The sequence below is a fragment of the Physeter macrocephalus genome, chromosome 21, assembly GCF_002837175.3.
Source record: "Physeter macrocephalus isolate SW-GA chromosome 21, ASM283717v5, whole genome shotgun sequence".
Classification (NCBI taxonomy): Eukaryota; Metazoa; Chordata; class Mammalia; order Artiodactyla; family Physeteridae; genus Physeter; species Physeter macrocephalus.
This window is the reverse complement of record NC_041234.1, coordinates 26,273,021-26,283,278: the sequence shown is the minus strand read 5'-3', so window position 1 is coordinate 26,283,278 and position 10,258 is coordinate 26,273,021.

Here is a 10,258-nt window from a genome sequence, read left to right as displayed (position 1 = left end):
CCACCATCTTGAATCCTCGCTTCGGTGCTGCTGTTTCGCACTAGGAGCCCCGGTCTTAAGTGCTGGGTGCAAGGACTCTGCACGCGGCACCCTGAGCAAGCGAAACTAGACAAAGCACGAAGGAAAAGGAAAAGGTTAGACTTTATTACCCAGATTCTGTTTGTATTTCCCCGTTATTGTTAATGGGCTTTGCCGGTGACAGTTTCACGTTTACCTCCTTTCATAGTGTCTCAGTTTACCGCTGCCAAAACAATATTCCAGGGAAGCTATTTTCCGCTGCGTTCGTATTTTAGCTATTTGCACTCATGGTCTTTCTGTTTCCCAAACTTATAATACCTTCTGTATTTTGTAACAGTTTGTTTGAATCCTGTTCCCAGAAAACTGACTGAGCCAGAGCTTAGTGTATAGCTTATTGTATAGGAAGTAAATTCAGGATCATTCTCAGGATCACAATCTGTGGGGAAGTGAAGGAAGCAGGACCAGGTGGGGGTATACTGTGCTGCAGACACAGCAAAGGTCTCAGCTGATTTCCCAGGGAGCTCTGAAGCTGGGGTGGCCCTTCAGAGTTGTTATCCTACCCTGAGATAATGGGACTAGGCTTTCCACCCCAACCTTAACTGGTCATTGGATGAAGTTTGCTCCTAGAGAGAGTGTGACCTTGTGGCAGTTGGCTGTTGTTTGTTTTTTTTTTTTTTTTTTGGCTTTTGGCAATTCCTGGACAGGGACTCAGCTAAGAACTATCAGCCGCCAACATTCCTGGCCACGGGGATAATGAATGTCTCAGTCCTCAAGGTGGAATTTGGGCTGATAGATCACAGCATCTGCTACAGGGTTGAAAACAGTGGCAAGACCTGCAGTTCTTTGGGTCGACTGACTTCTTCTCTGACATATCTGGTCTTCTGTAGGCCTGAGAAGTTGAGTATGGCTTTGTTAAACCTAATCTGGTCTCAAGTCCAATCAATTCTGGGTCTTATCTAGTGCTTTATCTTAGAACTTTGGATCAAGTTCATGCTCTTCCTGGGACATAGAACTGCCATTTCTGTGTGGCTATGTGGGTTTTATCTGAATTACACATACTCACCTTATTGGTCCAAGGAGAGGCCTGCACCAAGCCCTCCAGATCTGATAGGATTCTGGGAAAACTGGACTCCCTGAGACCATTATATACCAAAGTTCGTCTCACTTCTTCCTTTTCCTCTAATGTCCCACATTCTCATTCAATCTGGACCTGATAGTCCTTGATTGGTTCATAAATCAATCAGTCTTGAACTTAGATGTTGACAGAGTGGTTACCCAGGCATTGGCTTGAATGCTTAAATCAGCTTTGAGGTGAAATTTGTAGGCCCCAACAGAGGATATTCATTTTGCAGGGTCATTTCTCTTTAAATATATATTACTGTCTACAACTAGGGAACAGATGTGCAGAGACCCCTAGAAATAAAAGACGGCTGTACTCAGAACCTAGCTATATCTATGGTAAGGCACGGGGAATGCCTAATGAAGAATCATAGTTTCATTGCTCAAAAAAATGCCAGTGCCACTCAAAGCAGATGAGGAGGAGTCAAGGGAGATGTTAAGGGGAGTCTTGAAGATTGGCAGCAGTCACAGAGCATCTTCTTATCAGACTCTTCTCCCTGAGATGGCCCAACCCCTTTGCCTCTGCCTCTTCTCTTCCAGATTACCATGTACTCATACAAAGAGTAGTGAGAAGCATAATTTACTGCTCCTGGAGTCAGAGGAACTTGACTCTAGGCTTTCTGCATGTGCGACTATAAAGAAATCAAGTAACTACCCTGAGCCTCAGTGTTCTCCTCTGTAAAATGGGGGCAGTAGTCCTGGCCTGGTTCTTGCCGTTGTTCTAATGGCATTAATGTATTAATACTTTATTTCTTGAGCATCGTGGAAGTACAAGGTGTTCCACTTAAGTCAATTTTTTCAGATAATAGACCCAACTCGGTGGCATAATATTAACTATTTTTAGTGGAAATCTTTTAAAAACTATGTTATACACTTGAAGTTTTGGAAAGTAGTTCACAATAAACATAACTTAATCTTTTTGATCACTTAGGCCACCATTATGAACATCAGTTGTACCTTGATGTCATATGGTCCATATAATCTATGTTTTTCCTCAATTTTAACTTTTTTTTGAAATATAGTATACATCCAGAAAAGTGCACAAACTGAACACAACTGGGTAATTAGCACTCAAATAAAGAAGCAGAACCTGCACCCCTCCAAGAGAAAGCATCATCTTGACTCCTAGTAGCATAGATTAGTTTTGCCTTAAACACTATCTCACTGTAATTATATTTATTTAACAAGGAGAATTTATCACCTCTTCTTATATGCTCTCACAAATTTTATCTTATGTGTAATTCAGTATACTTTCATTCTGCCTTGTTTATTGGTTAGTTTTTGAGCAATTCATTTATTCAAGCTACGTTTTTGAATATTTGCTGTATGCCAGGCACTGTTCTTGGAATTGGGGACAAGACACACATAGTCCCTGCCCTTATGGAATTTACATTCTAGTGGGAAATACAAACAACAAAAGTAAACACATAAAATTACTACAGATTGTCTTTAGTGTTAGGATGGGAATCATTAAAGTGCTATGATAGGTGATAAAGTGAAACACTTTTAGTGAAATTATCAAGGAAGGTCTTTTTCAGGAGTGACGCTGAGGTTGAGTAAGAGCCAGTCATGCAAAAGCCAGGGGAAGCATGCTCTAGGCAGAGGAACAGCAAGTTCAAAGTCCCCAAGTTGAAAGAGTTTAGCATATTCTAGGAACTAAGATGGGGCCTATGTCCCTGTCCCTGTGTGGAGGAGGAGGTTTTTTTTTTTTTTTTTTTTAAGGTTATGATGACTTCTTTGATTTGGAGGAGGTGTTTTGAATGAGGGAAGTGTGGAAAGGTGGTCAGGAAAACATGTAAGGTCTTTCAGGGCATGGAGACAATTTTGGATTTTATTTTCTGAGAAGTTGGAAACCATTAGAAGGTTTTACATAGGCGAGTATAATGATCTGATCTACATTCTAGCTGCTGGATATCGGGAGGAGACAAGTTAGAAGGTGTTAAAGACTAGACAAAAGGCTCAAAATGGAGTCGCTTATGCTAAGCCCCACATTACCAACTGAAATGTAATTTAATTACAGTTTCGGCTCTCCCAGTAATGGAATCTTAAACCAGCCAATCAGGAATCTCCTGATCAGCACTAGTTAGGTAATCTGACTGATAAACCCCTGCCATCCCCTAAAGGAAAGTAATCTTGCAATAATCAATCTGCTTTTTTGCTTAGTCCAACTTCCTGGTTTATGCTTCCTTCTGTCTATAAAATCTTTTACCTTGCATGACTCCTCAGAGCTCCTTTCTATCCTGCTGGATTGGATGCTGCCCAATTCATGAATTGCTGAATAAAGCCAATAAGATTTTAAAAATTTACTCAATTAAAGTTTTATTCTTTAATAGAGGCTACTGCAGTAGTCTAGCTGAAAGATGCTAGTGGTTTGGATCAAGATTGAGGCAGTGGAGATGGAAATACAAGTCAAATTCCAGATCTGTTTTGGAAATAGAATTGACACGGCTTCCCAGTGAGTTGGATATGGGATGTGTGTGTGTCTCTGTGTGTGTGTGTGCACGCGCGGAGGGTAGGTGAAGGAAAGGAAGGAGTTCATGTTGACTCCTGGGTTTCTCCCCCAAGCAACTAGATGAATGGTGGAATGGTGGGGTCACTATTTACTGTGGGGGGAAGCTTGTTTTTTTTCACCAATTCGTAAAATTAAGACAATGTTTTTTTTCATCATAGTATTCTCATAAAACCTATTATAGTACTAGGTGAATGTTTGTTAAATAAATGAATTGAATATCCTTTAAGATCAACTGTTACTTTTATAATGGTCAATGTACTTGCCCCTAATAAGTCCACACCTTTTAATTTCTTATTTTTAATCTTATGTGGCCTGGAAACCCGATAATAAAGTCCTCTCAACTTTCTGCAATTACATCTACAAACCTTTCTCAGCATTCGCACCAGTCTTTTCCTCATTCCTTCCAGTTGAAGTAGAAACTGTGCTCTGAATTCTCTCTCCTTAGTATTCTCATTATTTCTGGCCATTGTCATCCCTTCTCTTCCTCTTCATTTCCATCTTCCTCCTCCACTTTTATTTTTAACTCTTTCTTTTCTACACTCTCTTTCCCATCAAAATGTAAATCTGCAAATATCTCCCATTCAAAAGACAAAGGAAAAAAAACTCTCTCTTTAAAAAATGAAGTATAGTTGATTTACAATACTGTGTTAGTTTCACAGACATAGAAAACAACTTACGGTTACCAAAGGGGAGAGAGAGGGGGGAAAGACAGAAAAGTTTCTTTTTGTCTCATCTGCTTCACCTATTGCTTATTCAATCCATTCTCATTTTCTTGCCCACTCACTGTCCAAGCTCTCTCAACTCCCTTGCACAGCCAAACTTCTAGAATGAATTGTCTATACTTGATGTTTCTCCTAATTCAGCTCCCACTCTAGCAATCTGTATTCTGTCTCTACCACTCTGCTCAAACTGGTTTTGCCAAGTTTATCAGTAAGTGTTTTGTCACTAATCTAATTAACATTCCCCAGTTGTCATTTTATTTGGCACTCAACGTTCCCTTTCTCCCTGAGGCACTCTTTTCCCTTTCCTTCTGGAGCAGTACACTCTTGGATTTCTATTTACTTTTCTGGTAGCTCTCTCTCCGACTCTTTTTCTTCTACCTCTTTCTGGATGTTTTTGTCTTTTCATTATGTTGCCCTAGGCATCCTCTCTTCCATTCCATGTCCTCTTGACTGGGTAGCTCATTTACCCCTGTGGCTTCCTTTACCAGCCATACGGTGGAGACTCCCAAGTCAGACGTCTCTTGTGAGCTCCAGACAAGGTTCATCCAACTGCCACCAGAATATCATACCTTGTGTGTAGGCACCATAAGCTCACTCAACAGGCCTAGGATAAAATTCTTCATTTCCCCTGCCATCACTACTCTCCCTCCTCTATCATCTTAATGAATGACATCATTTACCTGGCTGGAAAGTCAGCCTTCCCTGATTGCCTTCACTAGTTTAGGTCTCCCTGCCACGTGTTCCCTTAATTCTCCTCCAATAATGACACTACATTTTAAAATTTGTTTTATAATACTACATATTTTCTTAGAATCATTTGTTCAATGCAAGATTCATGAGGGCAGGAACTGTTTCTATTTTGTTGTCATAATCCCAACAACTAGCATAAGGAGCTGACGTATAGTAGGTGTTCAATATTTGTTTAATGAATGAATGAAATATGTTAGAATTGTGAATTAACTCAGAATGATAGTTTGGGGCTGTCTAGTATGAATAAGTTACATGGGATTTAGTGCATGAACTTTCTTTTAGGTGATTAAAGGGAAGGTGAGGAAAAGGCATAGATGTTTCCTGTGTATTGTTAGACATTTCTTCAGCACTCTTCCTCTGATACTCATTAAAAAAAATGTTCCAGGCCTGAAGTCAAGTAAATGCTATCCTGGTTTAAACCATCACTGCCTACCAAAGTAGTTAAGCGTTAAATAGACAACCTAAATTTCGTGGAAAAATATGCTTTTCTTTTTTTTTATTAATTAATTAATTTATTTTAGGTTTTTTTTTTTTTTTTTTTTGTCTGTGTTGGGTCTTCGTTTCTGTGCGAGGGCTTTCTCTAGTTGCGGCAAGCGGGGGCCTCTCACTATCGCGGCCTCTCTTGTTGCGGAGCACAGGCTCCAGACGCGCAGGCTTAGTAGTTGTGGCTCACGGGCCCAGTTGCTCCGCGGCATGTGGGATCCTCCCGGACCAGGGCTCGAACCCGTGTCCCCTGCACTGGCAGGCAGACTCTCAACTGCTGCGCCACCAGGGAAGCCCACACTTTTCTTTTAATAAGCAATTCTGCTAATTGTTCTAGCCAGTTCTTCCATTTTCGAAACCTAGTCTCGTAATCAAAAGTGAATTTGACAGTCCTCCTGTGTTTAGAGAGTTTTAAGTTATTAAAGTCAGTTTTTATTACAATATTTTCCTATAGTTGTTTACATGTATTTTTATTTGCTTCTGTCTCTTAGTGTGAAGTAATAGAAAAAATATATATTGGCCTCTGCCCCCGGTTCCTGGCACACAGCTCTTAAAACCCTTGTAATTTCCTAAGTGATAAGAGTACTAAGAGCATCTTTTGTTCTAATGAAGCAATGCTTGGTGGGCTCCTGGATGGGGACTGGTCACCAGAAAGACCAAGCTATGACTAGGAGCTTGGAACGTTCAGGCTCATCCCCCATCTTCCAGGAAGGGGAGGTGGGCTGGAAATTGAGTTAATGATGAATCTTGCCTAAATGATGAAGCCTCCATAAAAATTCCAGTGGTATGGGGCTCAGGGAGCTTCTAGGTTGATGAACACATGGAGGTGCTGGGAGAGGTCCTGGAAGCTCTGTGCCCTTTCCTACATACCTTGCCCTATGCATCTCTTCTATCTCGATGCTCATCTGTACCCTTTGTCTTATCCTTTTTAAAATAAACTGGTAAGTAGTGTTTCCCTGAGTTCTCTGTCATTCTAGCAGATTATCCAACCCAAGGAGGGGGTTGTGGGAGCTCAGTTTATAGCCGGTTGGTCAGAAGTACAGGTGATAACTTGGGACTTGTAATTGGCATCTGAAGTGGGGGTGGGCAGTCTTGTGGGACTGAACTCTGACCTTGTAGGATCTGATGCTAACTCTTGGTAGATAGTGTCAAAATTAAATTGGATTGAATTATAGGACACCCAGCTAGTGTCTCAGAGAATTGCTTGGTGGGGGAAACCCCCCCCATTTGGTGGCTAGAAGTGAAGTGTTCTGTGTGAGTAATAAAGAAGAGACACACAAGACAAGTGAGTTTTTCCTACTCACTTAGCAAGTCATAGAGTTGAAGTGAGAAAATAAATACTAAAAAAATCAATACTAAGTGAGCATTGCATAATATTGGTGGACTATCACATGAGGAGCGTTGTAATCTAAGACTACTAATTCCTTTAGAGCTCAACAATGTAGGCTTCATTTCATCTTCTTCATTTTCTATATTTTAAAAATCCTTAAACATGTATGAAAGATTCATTGCAATATGAAATCTCTGTTTAAAAACTACAAAAGCAGCTCTTATGTAACACACATTTTTTTCATACAGAAATCCTTGCACCATTATCTAAATACCACAGCTGTCACTGCTTTCATGGAATATATTTCCTAAATATAGAACAATTATTAATCACATGATAGGTGCACATACTGTGCAAATGTCTGGAAGAGGAAAATGAGACCAACATACATATTTGACATTATAAATATATCACAACTTGGCATATTGACATAGTCCCTTAAAAACATAGAGCAAGAAAAGAATCTCAGGTTTAAGACTAATCCTGAAGTTACATAACCTTGGCCTTTCTCAGTGATTTGTAACTTATAGTAAGGCAGTTCTGCATACACACATGCATAACACAACCTTAATAATTGCACATTTCATCTAGGGTTAGGTATCTTGGTATATCAGGATATGAGTTATTCACTTATGAAAACTTCCCAGGAAAGCCTAATCATTGACAAACAAATGCATCTTTTGTTTTCCTTAGACTTCAGGATTCTCAGATTTGCCAAATTCTGGAGTTAGTCCTAGACCCATGGAAACCTGTCTTTCTCTTCTGAGAACGTCTTGTTCACTGCCAAGTCTACTCCATGGTACTGTTAGTCAGGGAGAGAGACTAGAACAAAGTTTACACCATTTATTATACTCCCAAACTGTAATGCTTTCCACCTAACCTGAACATGATTGAATTAGGATATGTCTGTAATAAGTACTTATGCTTTACTTACAACAGATCTGAATACAGATCAACTAATTTTAGATTAATGATCATCTACCAGTAGTATCTTAGTTATGTAATGCTGCATTACAAATCACCCCAAAAGTTAGCAGCTGAAAGCAACAAACATTTATAACCTCCCAGTTTCTGTGGGTCAGGAATCTGGGTGCTCCTTAGCTGGGTCTTCTGGCTCAGGGCCTCTCACGAGACTGCAATCAAGGCCCTGGCTGGGGCCACAGTCATCTCAAGGCTCAGCTGGAGGAGGACCCACTTCCCACCTCATTCATGTGGTTGTTGGCAGGATTCAGTTCCTTGTGGGCTGTTTGGACTGGGGGCCGCAGTTCCTCCCTGGCTGTTGGCTGGAGGCCATTCTCAGTTTCCTGTCACGCGAGCCTCTCCTTAGGGCAGCTCACAACATAACAGCTGGCTTCATCAGGGCAAGCAAGCAAGAAAAGCCAGAGAGAAAGTGAGCAAGGCAGAAGTCACAATCTTTTTGCTCTAATTTCTGGGAGATTTCCTCATCTATATTTTCCAAACCATCTATTGAATTTTTAAATTTTTGCTATCTTTTTTTGAGTTCTAATAACTTCTTTTGATTGTTTTCTTTTTTTTAAACATCTTTATTGGAGTATAATTGCTTTAAAATGGTGTGTTAGTTTCTGCTTTATAACAAAGTGAATCAGTTATACATATAAATATGTCCCCATATCTCTTCCCTCTTGCATCTCCCTTTCCCCCACCCTCCCTATCCCACTCCTCTAGGTGGTCACAAAACACCGAGCTGATCTCCCTGTGCTATGCAGCTGCTTCCCACTAGCTTTCTATTCTACGTTTGGTAGTGTATATATGTCCATGCCACTCTCTCACTTCATCCCAGCTTACCCTTCCCCCGCCCCATGTCCTCAAGTCCATTCTCTAGTAGGTCTGCGTCTTTATTCCCATCTTGCCCCTAGGTTCTTCATGACCATTTTTCTTCTTTTTTTGGATTCCGTATATGGGGGTTAGCATACGGTGTTTGTTTTTCTCTTTCTGACTTACTTCACTCTGTATGACAGACTCTAGGTGACATTCCCACCAGCAGTGCAAGAGTGTTCCCTTTTCTGCACACCCTCTACAGCATTTATTGTTTCTAGAGTTTTTGATGATGGCCATTCTGACCGGTGTGAGATGATACCTCATTGTAGTTTGGGTTGGCATTTCTCTAATGATTAATGATGTTGAGCATTTCTCTCATGTGTTTGTTGGCAATCTGTGTCTCTTCTTTGGAGATATGTCTATTTAGTTCTGCTGGCCATTTTTGGATTGGGTTGTCTGTTTTTTGGTATTGAGCTGCATGTGTGGCTTCTAAATTTTGGATATGAATCCTTTGTCAGTTGCTTCATTTGCAAATATTTTCTCTCGTTCTGAGGGTTGTCTTTTGGTCTTGTTTATGGTATCCTTTGCTGTGCAAAAGCTTTTAAGTTTCATTAGGTCCCATTTGTTTTTTTTTGTTTTTATTTGCATTTCTCTAGGAGATGGGTCCAAAAGGATCCTGCTGTGATTTATGCCATAGAGTGTTCTGCCTATGTTTTCCTCTAAGAGTTTGATAGTGTCTGGCCTTACATTTAGGTCTTTAACCCATTTTGAGTTTATTCTTGTGTGTGGTGTTAGGGATTGTTCTAATTTCATACTTTTACATGTAGCTGTCCAGTTTTCCCAGCACCACTTATTGAAGAGGCTGTCTTTTCTCCACTGTATATCCTTCCCTCCTTTATCAAAGATAAGGTGACCATATGTGTGTGGGTTTATCTCTGGGCTTTCTATCCTGTTTCATTGATCTATATTTCTGTTTTTGTGCCAGTACCATACTGTCTTGATTACTGTAGCCTTGTAGTATAGTCTGAAGTCAGGGGGCCTGATTCCTCCAGCTCCATTTTTCGTTCTCAAGATTGCTTTGGCTATTCGGGGTCTTTTGTGTTTCCATACAAATTGTGAAATTTTTTGTTCTAGTTCTGTGAAAAATGCCAGTGGTAGTTTGATAGGGATTGCATTGAATCTGTAGATTGCTTTGGGTAGTATAGTCATTTTCACAATGTTGATTCTTCCAATCCAAGAACATGGTATGTCTCTCCATCTATTTGTATTAACTTTAACTTCTTTCATCAGTGTCTTATAATTTTCTGTATCCACGTCTTTTGTCTCCTTAGGTAGGTTTATTCCTATTTTTTTCTTTTTGTTGCAGTGGTAAATGGGAGTGTTTTCTTAATTTCACTTTCAGATGTTTCATCATTAGTGTATAGGAATGCAAGAGATTTCTGTGCATTAATTTTGTATCCTGCTACTTTACCAAATTCATTGATTAGTAGTTTTCTGGTAGCATCTTTAGGATTCTCTATGTATAGTATCACGTCATCTGCAAAC